Raw genomic sequence first — 19049 nt, 5'->3', positions numbered from 1 at the left:
GGTTTCGAGTGTGGGTCTTTAGCCTTGTGGGGCCAGGGATATGTGCTCCTATGTGGCGGGTTTGGATGTTTAGGTATCCATTGAAGCCTTGGTTTAGGGGTTGCAATTTTGGATTCAATGGTTTACTGGTCTTTAGGTTTGGTGGGTTGTGGCGAGTCACGACCCCCCTCCTTAGACTTAGTAGTGGGTTTCTCTACCAGTGGCTTTGCGGACTTCATTGGAGTTGACCCTTGCGGAAGGTGGTAATTATACGTACATTGCCTATGGCAAGGTGAATACATTGTCGGAGGGGTTTTTGTCGAAAGGTCGAATCCATGGGGATCAGAAGTAGAAGGAAGTAGAGATAGGAGATGGAAGAGAAGATAGAGAATACCCAAGTGGTAAACACTACAAAGACAAATCACAATGAATTGAATCAATATGTATTGAAAGAACCTGGAATCTTCGCACTACTCAGAAGCAATCTCCAGGCATTAGATCTCCTGGAGCTTCTTCGTACAACAAAATGTGCATAAAAATTATAGCTCCTTCTCTGCTGCTCGGAACCCAAATTTGATGGCTCCATTGGCTCCAAAAGGGGGGTAAAACCTCAGGACACCTCCTCACGGATTTCCCAGATCACTCCTTCTTCTTCTTTCAGTTCAATCTGTAGTTTTCAGCCTGTTTACAGTGATCGTGACGTGCATGATTTCGCCAATCTACCTTTTTTATGAAAAATCTCCTAATTGGCTGAAAAAGCAACTTGCTTTTTTCATGCCATCCTAATCTAGAAGCTTTTCTAACTTTTCAGATTTTTACAATAAATAATATCAAATATAGGCTAAAATTATCCAAAAATCTAGTATTTTTGGATAATCCATGCAACTCACACTAATACTAATGACTTTGATCACATTGACTCTCTTGATTAATAAGAAGTCGGATGATGATGCATTCCATGCTTTTTCACACTGTGTCTGCATAGCATCACAACAACGTTGGGACTCATAGTCAACATTGCAATGAGCTTGCTTTTTAAATGTACATCCTAACAACGATTTTGTTCTTGCATCCTTGGTGTTTTGCAACACATAGAAGATAATTGGTATGCTTTCAGACTCGATAGAGATTGCAGACTTGCACTTTCCCAAGAGTGCATATGATCGACCTCCATATGGGTTGAGTTTTGGCTTTGGTGGGCTGTAACTACGATCTGCCAATGTGAGTCCAATGATTGTGAGTTAAGACATTAAAGTCAGCTCCCTCATCGATCAATGCATTGAAGGTGTATGTTTGCTTGGCAGTGACCATTATGCTCAGGTAGACTGGTTCTACTGCTTCCTCATCCTCATCATCAATCTCTGTGATAGTGGCCACTTGAATGTTGTCAGGGGATTCCCACATTGGCAGCTCGTGTAGTGGGTGTGTGGGAGGGTAGTACTTCTTTATGTGGCTGCCATTGAAAAAACCTATGTCCTCACCCTCTGGGGTTTCGAGTTCCACATTTCCATTTCGACTGATGATGTGAACTAACTCGAAAAAGGCCTAGCCCTCTAAACTTCATTTTTTGCTTATGTCCCTTTACCGAGTATAGTAGTACCAAGTCTCTTTGTTCAAAATTGCGCTGCTTGATGTGCTTGTCAAACCAGCTTTTGCATTAGTTTTCGATAGGCATTCTAGCTCAACTAGGCACTTTGTCCATGCCTCCTTTCCATCCCATCTCTCTTGATGAGTGATTCTCAGACTAGGAATGAAGAATTCTACAGGTAGAATTGCTTTAGCCCCATAGGTCAACCTGAAGGGAGTCTGTCCCACTGCCATTTTGTAAGCTCTGTGGTAGGCCTATAGGGCTGCCATGAGTTTGTTATCCCAGTCATTGTGCGAAGAGAGACTACCTTGGTTAAGATGTTTACTATATTATTTGTAGACTCAGCCTGGCCATTAGCCTGAGGATAGTACGGTGAGGATTTTCGATGGATGATTAGAAAGGTGGATAGGAGATGAGCGATTACTTCATTGATGGAGTGTGTGCCTTGGTCGCCCTAACGAGTTCGATGGGGCAGCCAAATCTTGAGACTACCTATTTCCAAAGAAACTTGGCAATGGTCCTAGCATCATTCTTTCTTGTAGTTCATGCTTCTGCTCACTTCGTGAGATAGTCTGTGGCAACAGTGATGTATTTTGCTTTGTGAGTATTGTGCCGTAGGACTGCTTGGCCCAATGAAGTCGATTCCCTATTTCTTGCATGGTTGCCTTGCAATGATTGGACTCAACTCTGTTTTGTCCTTGTGAATTGGTACCTTGGTCCTTTGGCACTCATCATAGTGCTTCACGAATCGTGCTGCATCTCGAAAAAGAGCATGCCACAATAGTTGAGAGTGCAGCACCTTGTGGGATGTGTCTTCATTGAAGTACCCTCCTGCTATTTCGCCGTATGCCTCTGCAAGCACGTCATGCATTTCATGCTTGCACACACATTTACGCAGCAGTCAGTCTTGCCCTAGCCGATAGAGTTGGCCTGCTATTAATTGATACAATTGGACTTTGAGAATGAGTCACCTAAGTTGGGATTTTTCTATTGGTCGATTAGGGAGTCCGTGCTCAAGCACTTGGACTATGTCATCTGCCCAATAAGGTGTCAAATTAGCTCTAAACAAATCTTTTGCACTGGATATGCTAAATAGATGGGCATCAGGTAGTTCGTCTGTAATGCCTTGTCTAGCAGCTTCTCCCGTGGGGATGCGAGACACATGGTCAGACATATAATGTTGCTTTCCTTTTCGCACAACCATGGAGAAGTTAAATTCTAAAAGTATAAGTAGCCATCGAGCTACGTGTCCTATAGCACATGGTTTATTAACAAGGTAAAGCAAGGCTTGATGGTCAACAAAGAAGGTAAAGGGTTTAGCCAAAAGTTACTGCCGAAACTTCTTAACATTAAATACCTTGGCCAAACCCTCTCTCTCCATTGCCAAGTAATTCATTTCTATATATGTGAGTTGTCTGCTAGCAAAGCTCACATGATAGTCCAAGTTGTGTTCACAAAGCTGGCACAACACAGCTCCTACAACAAATTTAGAAGCGTCAATGTGAACATGGAAAGTGATTTTCCAGTTTGGGGCTTATAGAATTGGTGGAGTGGTTAGCGCCGCTTTCAACTCCTCATATGCATGTTGGCATTCCATGGTCCACTCGAATATAATCAACAACTTGTATAGAGGTCTAGAAATTAATACATAGTTCAACACAAACTGCCGATAATACAATGCATGGCATACGAAGCACTGAACTCCCTTGTAATCAATTGGTGGTGGGAGGTCAGCAATGACCTTGACTTTCAAGAAGTCAATGGGAATTCCGTTCTTTAACACCACGTGCCCTAGGATGCATCCATGCTTCACTCACACTAGAACTGGCATTTTAAGGGGTTTAATGAGAGACGATACAATCGACATCATTCAAAGACAGCTTGGAGCTTGTCTATGTGTTCCTTCCAAGTAGAGTGAACTCACAGATTGTCAACGAAAACCTCTAACTCCTTCCTAAGCATATCCTTGAATATAGCACACATGAGCCTGTGGAAGGTAGCTGGTGTGTTAGTCAGCCCAAAGGACATGACTATGTAGGCAAAGACTCCCCACTCAGTGGCAAAGGTCGTCTTGTGCCTATCGTCAGGGTGAAATTGCACCTGATTTACCCAGAGAAGCCATCCAGGAAACTGTAGGCCTCTTTACCAGCCACTCTCTTCGTAGTATGGCAATGGATAATTATCTCTCTTCGTAGTAGCGTTTACCTTTTTGTAGTTGATGCACACTCTCTTCCCATTCTTCTTTAGTACGATGACTATGGGTGAGAGTAGTCTGTGTGCTCAATCTCGTACATGAATCTTGCTCTCATTATCTTATTAATTTCTTCATTGATAGCTTGGGCATGCTTTGGATTCATGGGATACGATCGCTACTTGTTGACTGGCGTTGCATCAGGTGTCATGGGTATATTATGAGTCACTGCACTCGAATCTATCCCTTTGAGTTCCTCCAGGGACCAAGCAAAGATGTCTATATACTCTTGCAAGAGAGCAATGAGGCTTGCTTCCTCTTCCTTGGTCAAGTCATCGGCTATAAAGGCAAGTCGGGTTGTCTCCCCCTCCCTGGCTAAATTGACCTCCTTGACCTTGACGGGTCCTTTTATTGGTTCACTTGCTTGCCCTTGGTGTTTGGCTCCTAGCAAGATCACTACCCTATCACCTTTCTTGAACTTGGTGAATCTCCTTGGTAGGTCTTATAGTGTTCTTTGCTCCTTTTCCTGCGTGTCCTTAGGCTGCTTCCTTCTTCCCTTCTTTAATCTATGGTGCTTGAGGTGGACGGGTAAGTCCCCCTTGGTGCATGTAGTCTTGGAAGGTCGCGGTATCTCAAGATCACTATCCGAGCTTACTTCCGATTCAGAATCGAACTCTCCGTCTTCGCTAGAAGAGGGAGTCTCTCCCAGTGGTCATAGCTCCGATGGTGAATCCATCTTAAGCAATGGTGCGACACTTATTTGGACTAGGCCTAGTTTCTCAAAGTCTATTGTACCTACGTGCTCCAACTAGGTGCGATCATAATCCATGTGCATGATTCCTGCTTCAATTCTAAAGGCATTTCCCTTGCGTGGTTTGGAGTTTGCTCATATTTGCTCTATCACCTGTCCCTAAGTGTCGTATTCGATCATGTCAATTTTCCCTTTGCTCTCGTCTCTCTAAAGGAACAACAGTCCTCATATTCATCATTAGAGCTATCCTCGTTTGACTGCTCGTCATTTTCTAAGTCTTGATTTGTCTCTTCCTTCTCGTTGGTGACTAAGGCCCAATTATACATCAAGTTTAAGTCGTGCACTTTGGTCCATCACCACTTATATTCGATTAAGAGATCTTTGAGTGGTTTAAGGTTTGCTGACGAGTTGCCAGCTAACTTGTCGGTCAGGTGCTCTAAGATCTCATGGAGGTTTTGCTTGTTGTTCGAAACTTGGAATATGACAGGAGTGGGTCTTCTCTGCTTGCTCTGAGCCATCAAGTAGATTGGCACTAAGGGCTCTCCTCAGGTCTTGCCAACTGCCTTGGTAGCTTGCTCACATTCTTCATTGTTCAAGAATGGCAGGTTGATTGTAGCAAGGACATGCATCTAGTCCAGCTCATCCTCCAGGACAAGTGATATCCTTAGTCAATGGCATGCAAGATTTTTTATTTTGTTGGTTGTCACCCTTCAACATACTGGAGATGGCATCTAGGTCGACCGTTGGTGTGTTCTTCTAGGTGTCCATATCTACTCTTACAAATTCCGTTCGATTGCCTAGGAAGATCAGACCGTTGCCCCAATCTTCTATGACTCTTGCATTGTGCATCCAAGGTCAGCCTAGCAAGATGTCATAGTCCACTCCCTTCATGACTATAAAATCAACCGAGAATTGGACTCCTGCGATCTTGATTGACCAGTTCTTTAACATGCCAAATGGCTTCACTTTCATCCCATTAGCTAGTGCGACATTAAACCTAGCTGTCTTGATTGGTGGGTTACCCCATGTCTGGAGCCCTACATGGCTCAGCATGCTGACTCCTAGTGTCTACAATTTCTTTCCTTGTGGTATTGCCTAGAGCTCGGCAAGATAGTATGCATTTCAATGCCCTCCCAAAAAGCATTAATGTGTAAGGATTTTGGCATTGAGTGCACCGTCAGACTCGGTATCTATGTCTCATCATCAGGTTGGTGTGCGTCAGCGGCGATAGCTTGCTCCATTGACTCTTCAACCCACTGTTTTAGCTTGCCAGAGCGGTGGATACTGCCTAAGTAGATCTTCTAGGCTTAGTGTCACGGGGGTGGTTACCAGTGAGGTGATCATGGGGGTGGTTACCACGGATCTCATCCTCCAATATGGGCTCGACGTCTTTTAGGTGTTCTTGGGCTTCTTTCACCCACTTCTTCACCTTTTCGATGGCTTTGAGTTGGCACTTTGGGTTGGGGTACTCCCCGACCTTTGCACTTCCCTTCTTAGCCGTCCTTGGGGCTGACGTTTCTGCTTCTGCATCTATCACTTTCTTTTCCGCAAGCAGCATTGTGGCACTCTTTGTTTTTCAGTGTGATCCTTGCGTCTGGTTTCCTCTTTCTTCTCTTACGGCTCCTCTTCTCGATTGAGGTTGCGTCTAAGTTGCTAGGCACTGGCAATGATATGCCTACCTGCTTTGTCTATGCATGGACGTGGCCTCCCCATCGAGTGTCTCGACATCGAACAACCCCAATGGGGTTGATGGCTTGTTTGTCAAGTTAGAGGATGGCTTTTGTCTAGGGAAGTCAACAAAGAGGTGTGTGATTCTGCATTCAATGCATCTTTGATTAGCCTTGTCTCAATTTTCTTGCTCCCTTTCATGGTAGCACAAAGAGATATGTCCTAGGTGATTGCAAGTCCAACATGTGATTGGCTCTTGGGTCTGCCCTCCTAAGCCTCTACCTTTTCCTCTACCTAATGCCATTACTGATACTGGTTAGTAGTCTATAAGGACTACATTGCCCTCTTCATCATATGAGATGTAAGGGTGCACATAAGGCTCTTCGTCATCCGGCTCCTCCACGTAGTGGATTGGAGCATCACTTGGTGGATGGGTCACATAGGGTCCAGGTGGTCTAGGTGTGCTCGTAGGGTTTATCTCCATCCTAGGAATGGCTAACTTGGGGTCATTGTGTGCCGGGAGAGCCAATGGGACTCCCCTTTTGAAGAATTTTGGCAGCCTATTCGCTAGGTATGGTTGATTATATGGTTGCGAGTACGGGAGTCTCCTTGGCAGCCTGCAATGCATGGCATCATAGCCAAACCTACCACAAGTGGCACAAGGTCAGGACCCAGGGTCTTGACACTCAATTGGCAGGTGGTTTCTGCCACAATAAACACATTGGACATGAGGATGCATCGGTCGTCTCATCATCTCTTGTAATCTAGCTAGCTCCATCTTCATCTCCACTAGCTCCTAGCCGCTTGTCATCGAAGCTCTCTTGAAATTCCTAGAGGCAGTCTCTTGTCGATTCAAGCTCTTGGAGTTTCTCTCCTTGAGTTGGTCATTTACTCTAATGGCCTCTTCAAAGACCCTTGTCAGCGGGTCTCATTGTAAGCTTGAGTTGCTGGCTAAGGCCTTGTAGAGCTGTTCGCTTCGTATTCCATTAATGAATATTGTGGACACTGCTCTCTCGGTTTGTCACTCACCAGTTTTGGGATTCTCTTGAAGAGACTCCTCACGTGGGTCATGTAATCCTGTGTATCTTTCTTATCCCTTTGCTTGACATTCATTAGTCATACTAGTAGGTTGTCTGAGTACCTAGCCTCCGAGCATCTCTTAATGAAGAGATTCTTGAGGTCATTGAAGTCATTGTGCTCTGTGGCATCTAGACTAGTGTACTAAGTCACCTAAGCATAAGCTGAAGGCTTCCGATCACTAAGTGAGATCGATGAGGTTGTTGGCTTCATAGATCTTCTCGAACTGCTCCACGAAGCTATAAGGGTCATTGTCTAGTTGGTATTTATCTAACTACTTCGCGACTATAGGGATTTTAGACTGGCTCTTGGAGCCCTGAGTAACCCCTGATCCTGCCAGCAACGAGGTTGCCATTGTAGTGGCACTTTGCTCACTAGAAGTGTTGTCTAACAGTAGCTTTATGAGAAGCTCATTTGGCATAAGATCTCCTTTTAGCGTTCTTTTCCTCATGACATTAGGGTGTGTCCTATTCCTGTTTGCTAGCACTAGCACCCTCTAAATTTCATGCACTTCCTTGTTCTGTTGCAAGCTCCTGGCATGCTGCTCCTGATTGTAGGTGGCTAGACTTCGCAAAGCTTCACGTTCTAGTTACCTCTCCTCTCCTAGGTCTATGACATCCGTGGACATCCTACCGTGGTGGTCTGTTCGGGCCTGTAGATCGTGATTGGTAACTAGTCTGTGGATTTCTGTTGGGAGATCGCCTAGGTCGAGCTCCTTGTCCTGCGGTTAGTGCTTGTCTCTGCCATGTTTGCGGTCTCTCTCTCCACCAAGTTGTTTGATGAGACTGATTAGATCGGGTAGCTCCACTTCTCCAATGGTGTCTGTTCCTCCTGGCGTCCCTGTTGCGTCTTTCGCTTGGTCCTATGCTTGGGGTTTCGATCACCCGACTATGTCTCCAGATCTTCTCCTATTGGTGTGTTCGTTCTTAGGTTATGTCTGAGTGCATTCCTTGTTAATTACGAACAATCCTCAATTTACAGTCACTCAGTGCGTGTGTGTACTCTTTTTTGTGCACTGTGTGCAATTAGGCTTTCGGATTTTCTTAGGTGTACTTCAAGTGCTGGAAAACAACACAAGTGCGAAGACAAAGTGACTACGCGACATTCGCACTCTCATTTACAAATTTGGCCTGATAAGCTATAGACCCAATTTTTGGTCGTCGTTCTTACTGGTCCTCGGATCTGTGCTACATCATTCCGCTCAATTAGGATCCGTTTGGGGGTCTATGACTCAGTTTGGCATTACTTAGTAGCTTGGATTGCTAGCTGGTCTCGACTAGGTTTGGCTAGGGTCACTTGGAAGTCCACACTTCATTAATTTGCCTATTTCTCATGCCAGAAAGGTGTTCTAAGCATCTGTATGGCCTTTCAGGGTTCGTATGACAATGGTCTGGGTCAGCCAAGGTCTTCCAATCAAAATTTGAGAAAAATCCAGACTGGATCCAACAAGTCCAAATTGTAGGGGCCGAATGGTCGATTCAGCCCGTCTGAGTGGACGAGGGCCGAATGAGAATGGGCTGAATGAAATTGGGCCAAACATTCGATTCGGAACATCCCATTGGGTTGTCTAAGGACCGAGTCAAGTGGACCAAATGCCAAGTTGGTCTAAATGGTAGATTCGGATGAATCAAGTGAGCTGAGCAGTGGGGTTCGAGTGGTAGTAGGCCGAATGGCCGAATATGGAAGGGACAAGGGCCGATTTTGGGACTCAATTCCCAGAATTATTGTCACTCGGACGGGGCCGAATATGACGGGATTTTGGTAGGGATTTTGGCCGACGCAACAATAAATGGCTCAAATCACACGATTTACCACACGCTCCATAGCAAGAACCTCTAGATCAAAGCCATAAACAAGGGAGAAGAGTTGTGCATACCTGCAATGCGCTAAAAACACATGGGTGAGTTGATCAATCCAATGCGGGAAATATGTGTCTCTCTCTCTCTCTCACAGAATGAAACATTTGCAAATGAGCTCTTCCTTGGTCTCTTGGGTTATAAACCCTTCCCTGGATCGACCTCTCCAAATACTTACTTGTTTCAAAGATTAAACTCCCAAATCTCCTACCTACAAAGAGCATCGGTTCGGGGGTGAATCCTACTTCAACACTTGATTTGAGGCACATAAGAGCTCAAGCTTGAATTCGTTGGTCCTAGCAATGGAACCAAAATGTAGAGATGAGCTCACGCTCAACTACCAAAACCCATGAACCGCTTATTCCTTCAAGCATTTCAAGCGGACACCTATGGCTATCTCTTACCTACGCAGATATGCCTTCGATCAGATTGGGGTGTAATGAGCTTACCTTGATGCCCAAATGAGTTGGTTCCTCTCTCAAGCACTCTAGTACCTCCACAATTCGTGATGCAAGCTCAAGCATCCTCAAGCCTCTTCTTCCAAGCTCCATCCTCCTTAGCCACGCACGAGGCGAGAGAAGAGAAGAGAATAAGAGGAGAGGAGATGATGGAGGGCTTCACCTCCAAGATCTCTCACCCTCACACACTTACTCCCTCACTCACTCACACTCCCTCCCTGAAGCACTCAGAAGCAAGCAAGAGAGGAGAAGGAAAGAAGAAGAAGATTCCACTTTTGCCACACACCCAAGAATGAGCTCTTCATTCACTTTTCAACTTTATATACAAAACCCTAAATCCTTTTTGGGCAGTCATCCTCTTATCCCCTTTTTTACATGGCCGACCGAGGCCCTCTTTCCCATCGTCCTTCTATTTTCCTAGCTTCCTTTCTACCGCCCATCTATCTTTACAATTTGCATAGAAGGGAGCCTAGCGCTCTTTTACAACAATTTTAGGGGTGCCTTGCATTAAAAAAAGCACCTTTGCCTTTGACTTGATTTTTGAGGCCAACCTTGTGCTTTTAATCATTCTCCCTCCTACCTCTTCTATTGAGGCCAATTACCTCCTGGGCCACCTCTTTTAGGTCCCGACTTTGCGCTTTTCCACTTTTTTTGCTTTCTTTTTGTGCTGAGGTTAACACTCTCGGATGTATTGCTTCATGTCTTTGGTCACCTAAATGTTATGAGACATATATCTTGAGGTTTGCTTTATTTTTGGACATTCTAGATTTGCTTCTATGGGAGCACTTTGATATTTTTTTATTGTAGAGCTTGGTTTATTTGAGATAGTGGGAGTCTCTTGCCTATGTATATATGCTCATTTGGTTTTGACTTATCCTATCCCTCCATATGTTGAAGATTATGGGCTGATTTAGCTTTAGCTTTTACATTTGGTACTTCCTTATATCAAATGGATTTTTCAGCTTTGGATGCATACTTGGTTATGTACTTTAACTCCATTATTCATATGCAGTGAGTTAGTTTTGCAAATTGGTGAATCTCTGTTACCTTTTGAAATCTCTTTTGCATAGTTGGCTTATGTATATGCTACTCCTTTGTTTGGGATTGCTACTATATCTCTGATATGTTTAGGTTTCTAACATAATTTGGTACCTTGGTGGTTTATACTCTATCTTCTTGCAATGTTAGTTGCATTGTATATCTCAGTTGCTACCCATGTATCCCTAGTAGTGGAAGCTTTGCATTTTGGTATTTTGCCTAAATTTATACACTCATTCACTGTAGTTTTATGGAAAACCATACTAAATTTCGGTTTTGAGCAGTTTCTTTGAGAGTAGACACTTATATTGCACACTGTAGTGCTTATTGCTTATAGTAGACATCACTACATTGGCTTAGTCTTCCTCTTTTTGTATGATTTTTGGCATAGTTTTGGGGCTGATTTGTTATTATTATAGCAACTTGTACTCTCTTTAATTGGTAGATATAATGGCAAGTGTTTCAAATACTTCCAATGACAGTGCTATCTTTAACATAAAGAAGTTGGATAACAATAACTTTCAGTATTGAAAGGCCTAGATTTGGCAGATATTAGTGCAAAAGAAATAAGTTACGCCATTGAAAACCAAGGAAGTAAAGCTAGAAGATTGGAATAGAGATGATTGGGAATATCTGGATGAGCTATGCAAGTCCACCATTATCTTGTCCTTGTCTAAGCATGTTTACTTCAATGTTATTATTACGACTGAACATGGTGCTTCTTAACCCTTAAACAAACAAAGGTGGAAAATTCAGAAAATTTGAAGCAAAAGACAAGGCTAAGGCAAAAGCAAAACGGAAGGTGAAGGCGTACCAAGAAGCATCCGAAAACATAAGAAGTGCAGAAAAGTCCTAAATCAAGGAGAAAGGCGCACAAGAGAAGTGCAAGTTAATACTCATGTAAAAGAGTGCAAGGCGCACCAGGATTTATTTTAAAGAGTGTTGGGCTCTCACCCGTGCAATTTGTAAAGGTAGATGTGCGGTAGGAAGGAAGCTAGGAAGATAGAAGGACAATGGGAAAAAGGGCCTCCGCCATGGGAAAAAGGGGATAAGGGGATGACCACCCAAAAGGGATTTAGGGTTTTGTATATAAAGTTGAAAAGTGAATGAGAAGCTCATTCTTGTGTGTGGCCAAAAGGAGCTCTCTTCTTCTTCTTCTTCTTCTTGCTTGCTTGGTTGAGCTTGTGCTTGAGAGAGGGAGTGTGAGAGTGTGAGGGAGTGAGTGTGTAAGGGTGAGGGACCAGGGAGGAGAAGCTCTCCATCTTCTCCTCTCTTCTTCTCTTCTCTTCTCTTGCTCGCAGCAATGGAGCTTGAAGTGCGCAGCTTGAGGATGGAGCTTTGCTTGAAGGTTGCACTTGGATCGTGGAGCTATCAGAGTACTCGGGAGAGGAGGTAACTTGATCGGGCATGGAGATAAGCTCACTACACCTGTAGAGATGGAATGCGCGTCGGTTCTGTGAGAGGTAGCCGTTAGTGCTCGGCTTGGAACGCTTAAAACAATAAGCAGTCCGTGGGTCTCGGTGGTTGATCGCCCCCAAATTTTGGTTCCGTTGCCGGGACCAACGAATTCAAGCCTTGAGCGCTTGCATGCTTCGAATCGAGCGTCAAAGTAAGGGTTTTCCCTGAACGAGTGCTTGAGGTAGATACGTAGGAAGCGAGGGAGTTTGAAGAGATATTCAATCTCCTTAGCAATTAGGTTTTTGGTTTTTTGGATTTGGGAAAGGATGTTGGAGTAGTGCATGTATTTTTCTTGTGATTCGGATGCATTAGGGTAGAAAAAAAAAACAAAAACAAAGGAAAATAAGCAATAGGGTTTTTGCTATCATAACATGGCAAAAGGGTTTGATTTGCTTGTCGATTTTCATTTTGGAGTTTATTTGCTATTCCAGGAATATACAACTCTTCCCCTCCACCCATAGCTTTGATTTGGAGGTGCGGGCGATAGGCCGTGACTAAATCGTGTTGCACCGACCAAAATTACGCCGTGTTCGGCCCACCTTTTGAGTGACAGTGATTCCAGGGTGAGTCCCAGAATCAGCCATCGGCAACCGAATCAGCCATTTCGCCCTCGGTCCTATCGACTCGGCCCAGCCCCACTCGGACAAGTTGCCATTCGGCCCAACCGAAATCACCATTCGGCCCTCGGCCCAACCTGACTTGGCCCTCAGCCCACTCAACCCTCGGACAACCACACTCGGACTAGCCAAATTTGACATTCGGACCAGTTGCATTTGACCATTTTTCATTCGGCCCTCGACCAACCGGACTGACTGAATTGGGCATTCGGCCCCTGCAATTTGGACCTAATGGGCCAAATTTGGATATTTTCGGATATTTGACCCATAGACCCCGAAACGGACACAGAGACCACATAGACCCAAAATCACATCATAGACCTATTATTAGACTGAAATCTAGAGTAAATAGTTCAAAACTTGGCTACAAATGGTCCTTCAAATCACACATGGTGTTTACCGTAATGGCCCTGCAAGCCGAGGGGACTACCCCCTCGGATCCCTGTAGAGGGTTCGCCCCCTCCGCACCTCCCTCAAGCAAGTTGGAGAGAAAATGCGCGCTGTGATAGGTCCTCCAAATTAGATCCTAGTGTAGTAGTGGCTCTACACAAGCATGGATTCTCACTTGCAAAGGAGCAACCAAAAGCCCATACCCGAACAAAGACAAACAGAGACCCTAGAACCTCAATGGATCAATCTAGACAACAAGGGCAAAAAGGCCACACTGCAAAAACACGTATGTGTTGCATTCGGACTGCATCTAGTCAAAGCGAAAATCAACAACATCAAGCTACAACTGCGAGGATGAATAGATATGACAGTCCTGACGATAGATGCACCTTGAATAGCACTGCACAAACGATCCAAGACATTAGTGGAGAATCCACATCCGGTCGTGCAGTTGGGGACTCAAGAGAATTTGTTAGAAGGCTTAAAATTATAAATCTAGACCCGAAAGATGAAGACATAGTATTGCCTGCTTATCTTAGGGTCAAACTCACCACAAAGAGAGAGCATACTGTCGATGCTCTCATCGATGAAGGAGTTGATTTTAATATCTTGACCTATGAAGCATGGACCTTACTAGGCCAACCAGAGCTCACATCGACTAATGCAACTCTTAACCCTTATGGGGGACACCCACAAGCACTTATAGGGAAGTGCAAAATCCTTGTAACCATTGAAACTGAAAGCTTGCCTATCCTATTCCATGTCCCTCCAAATAGTTTTGATTGTGGAAACCCTCCTAGGACGACCCTTTAAAAGGGCGACAAAGTGTGAGGCTGACTATGTAGCATAGAGGGTACACTTGACACTACCGGGTGTGAGGATAGTCACAACCTTTAGCAAGGGTGACCTCATTGAACCTTGAGGGAAAGGTAAGGAAGGTGCTGATATAACAGGCAAACACAGTAATGAGAGCAAGGACTTGTTGAAAGAGTTGATACAAGCACAGGTTGAACAACGAGAACCGGTGAGTGAGGCCATGCTTGAAACAAGAAGATTAGGAGACAATGCCAAGGACAGGCTTTGGACTTACAAATATTGTAGAAGACCCCAAAAGAAGCCCAAGCCTTACAGACGAAGGTATCGATGGAGAGCCAGCACAACACCGTGATGGATATCCAAAGCGTTGGTATGTGCTCAAGGGTATTATGCAGGTAACCAATGGATCTGGGTACCAAAATTCCCTGTGAAATCACCTCTATCAGCTAAAGGCCAGATTGCATTAAAAACAAGGAAGCACAGGAGGAAATCTAAGAGAAACTGTAGGTCTCAGGGCAAGGAACCAAACATGAGTATTCGAAGGCAAGAGCCTTAGCCTAGCATGCTTAATAAGCAGATGTTAGATGTAATCATTAAGCGTGCACAAAGACCACTAGTGCTCAAGGAGCTTTTGACTTCCCAAGAGAATCATGAGCGACACAGGCACAATGCTACTCATAAGAAGACAGATTGCTCAACAAAGAAAATGGCACAATCGTCTAATAGCCACAAGCAAATCTTTTAGCCAGTGCCAAGTCCACCTAAGAGTCCCATATCTCCTACACCCTCTTTCCCTAAAAGGGCACAGGAAGCACAAAAACAGTCGTCAAGTGTAGCTGCTCAATCCCAATCTCTATCTCCATCTAAGCTTCTAGATGTCCAAGAGGTGGGACATGACACCACTCGTAGCTCTCGGCCCAAGGATGTGCCTGTGCAACCTAATGTGACTAGATCAACTGATGCTCGATCTACACAAGTGAATGCTCAAAGGGCAACAAAAGACACGACCACTTTCGATCGGCCTAAGGACTTGACACTGCAATCCACCAATAGTAGCCAGTCCACTGAACTAGCTGCTACTACTTCTGATCAGGGATCACAACAGTCACAGCCCTTGGCCGTGGCAATGCCCCTTGCGGAATGTGTCCTTAGCTATTCACATGTGGAGGAGGTGTCGCAACCAACATCCTTGACAACTCCAGCACTTCCAAAGCACCTAAAGCCTAGGCTTGAGGAGCTAAACAGAGGGGAATTAGTTGAAGAGCTAGGCTCTCCAAAAAGAGAGGTAGTTGTACCCTCACAACCTAGCGAGGCTGTTCACTAGGCCACAGCTATGTCCCATGAGGACACACTAGAGAAAGAGAATGAGGCCCAGCAAAGAACATCAACGAGTGACCTAGTTCAAGGTCACGAGTCTTCAAGGGATACACCTCAATTGCCTAAGAAAAAGAAGAGAAAAGAATGAAAACAACAACAGCAGTTGCAAGTGGTTGTAGACCCCAAGAAGATTGAGACCAAGAGTGCCGAAGAGCCGAAGAATAAAGCATCGAGTCCACCCATGAATGAACCCATTAGCATCTCTCCTAGTAGCGATGAAACCTCAGACGCATCCATGTGCTCTGAAAAATCAAAGCAACCATTACCATCAACGGTTCTTGCAACACTCAATCCATCGACAACAGAACTCGCATTGACCAATCAAAAGTGGATACAACACTGTCACAACAGTGTGACAACTATACCGGTCACATCCAAGGAGAACCATGACACAATAGCAACAAGGCCTCAAGAGAAACATGGAAACCCCGAGAGCATAAGCAATCCCAGCGTTGACCAATCGTGCTCATGTAGGCCTAAGCCCCCAGCTATGCTAAAGCCTAGGGAAACTCCTAGAACCTTGCATGAGATAGCAATCAAGCAAGCCCTCATTGAACATAGAAGTGTCACAGAAAGCTTAATTGAGTTGGATGCTAAACTCAAAGTATTCTCACGTGTCTATGTCCTTGCGGACATGGGTGCATTTCCCAAGAAGCAGCTTGGGAAATACTTGCCATTTCCCCTATCTTGGGAAGAGCAAGAACATCTTGATGAGCACTATGATAGGCTCCTGCATGAACGCATGCGACTCACCTCTAACGAGGAAGCCGACGAACTATGCTTAACTGTAACATTTAATGATGTGCCCTGCCAACCAAATCTCTTAAAGATAGAGCAACTAAAGCAACACTTAGAGGGTCGAAGTCAATTTGAAAAACGTTGGTTTGAAAATCGTGTTGCAATGGCCGAACTAGGAGCTAGATTATGACAGTCTTAGAGGAACGATTGGCTAAATGGCGTTCTCAAAGAGACCCAACCTATGTAGCACCAACTTTCTTTCGAGTACTGACTGCCATTGGGGGTATGGACTTAGCCCCATAGCGAAGAGGACTCTCTGGCTGATAAGGTTCTCACTGAGGAGGAGTTACATGTTGTCAGTAGACTTGGACAAGGTACCATGCTACTCGATGTTGCAAAATATCTATTGTTATTGAATAAGTTGCCACGAGTACTGGTTGCATGTGCCATGCTCAAGTACAATCCTGAGTTCTACAATCAATTTTTATCCTCACGAAGTGATATGGATTCATAAATATGTACATAAATAAACAATGAGTTTTGTGACCCTATATAGATAATATCACCACACACAAGCAATGATAGTCAAGCACAGGGAGAAGAGTTGGGTTTGACAGGTTGAGCTCCTCAGATCCTCCTCTCACCACACATCTAGAAGTCGTGTGACCATCCCCGCCTCCAGGTGGAGGGCATGCAACCCTCATTGCTGCCATAGGAAGCCTTGACCAACACCTCTGAGGGCGTAGATGGAGCGCCATCCCCTTCTATACGCCTTTCCCCTTTTCGGTCTATCCTTCCAGGGACGAGCCCTGCTCCACTCCATCACAACCAGTCCGCGCAACTTAGCATAAGCCAAGATCTGCTAATGGCTGGAATATGCCCCGCAATCGAAGTAGGACGAATATCATCTCGGGGCCCGTCCCTCTCCAACAAACATTGCATGCCTCACCTCACCGCACTCCTCCTCATATGTGCTTGATAATCCATTGTTTAATCCCTTTCATGCAAATAATTCTATTCTACCTCAAAGCCTAACCTTGGTTCACATTTTTCAGATTTCCCCATAGTAGCCATCATGGAGCACACAATGCAACTGGCATGTAAGGAAGCTCTCCTCCAAAGAAGGGAGCATAAGGCACTAGCGCCCCCACCAAAATGCTTACGTGCCTACTCTAAAGAGGTACGCACTGAAAAGAAGCCCCAAGAGACACTGCCCAAGACGCAGGCCGAAAACTCCCCAAGCCAAGAGGACAAGGCTCAAGGGAGCACCCAGGGTGTGGCAACACCGGCCGTGCAGGCTCCCACCAGATGCTTGGGCACCAGGTGCTCGAAAGAGGAGAAGGCATCTAGGGACAAGCGGGAATTTGATGAATTGTTTAAAAGCATTCTTGAAACAGCTACGGCCAGGGATTATACCATTCGGGTCCCGGTTGATATCTTTCCCACCCAGCCTAATAAGAGCCCACCACCGGCACAGCCCTAGTCATTTGATCACCCAAATTCACCATGCCTCATACAAATAGAATAGGCCCTATGTGTATAAGCTTCTTGCAAGATGCCATTTTGTCACGACTTTTTGTCCTTAAGTGGTTAAAGGGGCAGGCTCCCCAACTGTATGAATCTCCCTCACTACTAATCCATGGCATGTCTTTAACAAGTGCCAATGATATGCATCGCAGCCATCACATAGGATTTTGATAAAGTAATGTATTTTTGGGTTGCATTTGTTCAGTATAATTGATGCATGCGACTTGCATATACTCTCACGAAGTGTCAAGTGGATGCAGGACGACATAGGTCTTTGTACGAAAGTGTTCAATGCCCAAGTCAATACAAAACCACCAACCTCACAAAGAGCCATGATGAAGCCACACCGCCGAAAGCAAAAAATCACCCTTTCCGGTCACCCACATCGCATGGCCCAAAGCATGATCAGTGGCCACTTTCTCTTTCTGGGTCAAACTCTACATCTGGCACTCAGGGTGGCTGTTACCTCAATTGTACCAATATCGCATGTTATAAGGAGGTTTTGCAAAATCTCCAGTGTATCTCCCCATGTCAACAACTATTCCTCTAGCAACAAGGTTGGAACACAATCATCACTGTAATATCTAGTTTCCCAGCCTTTGAATCTCGACATTTCCTGATCCGATTGAAAAGGCTAATAGCCTCAACGTATTGCAATGGTTGTACTCATGTTATTCCAAAAAAAGAAGAAGAAAAGAAACACAAAAAAATAAAAGAATAAAAAGAAAGAACATACAAGAAAAGAAAAAAGCACTCACAATCACAGCACGACACCTAGGGGTCCTCAAATTAGGTATGTCCAGTGACCTTGGTTAGCTGGCTCCGTCCCTAGTCCCCTAGCCCTCTACACATCCCCCACAATTGTTCAGGGCACATCAAGGGTAGGACATACCTAGGGAGGTTGTCTTGCCTATGGTTAGACCTGTCACCCTGACCCATTTGCACGATTCCTTTTTGCACTCCGCCTTAGTATCATTGCAATCGATCGTGGTAAGCACCGCACGAATCACCATGAAAAGTACACCGTACTCGTCGAGCAAGCCTAGTAGCTACCAGCTACCGAAAGTTTGGTGTCAATGTGTTCGATTATGCTACATCGTACTATCACAATGCAAAGGATGTCTCATACACCTTCATGTGTACTTCTTCTCAACATGGACAACTTTGCTTCAGCCACACATTGTTAAGAGAAACCAGACCACAGTTTTCTAACTACGTAATATCTAAGTATGCGCGTGCACTCACATAATATTTGCACCGAAATATATATATAGTTTGGGTCCTCAAGTGTAGGGCAATACTCTCAGTTTGCTTAGAGTTCAACCTGTCTCCCAAACTAATTGAACTACGTCTTGTGCACGATAAAGAAGACTAGCACTACCCCGAGGGAGAGACCACATATTACAGGTTTTCAATTGCAGGTATTGAAGACTCCAATGAAAGTGTCATTCGCTCTTCATCGATACTCAACTCTTAATTCTTATCCTTTATCATCCTCTAAGACCACCAAGAACCATCAT

The sequence above is a fragment of the Lygodium microphyllum genome, chromosome 26 (genome assembly GCF_053477565.2).
Source record: "Lygodium microphyllum isolate KBCC chromosome 26, Lygodium_microphyllum_v1.1.10, whole genome shotgun sequence".
Lineage (NCBI taxonomy): Eukaryota > Viridiplantae > Streptophyta > Polypodiopsida > Schizaeales > Lygodiaceae > Lygodium > Lygodium microphyllum.
Note: the sequence above shows the minus strand (reverse complement) of the source record.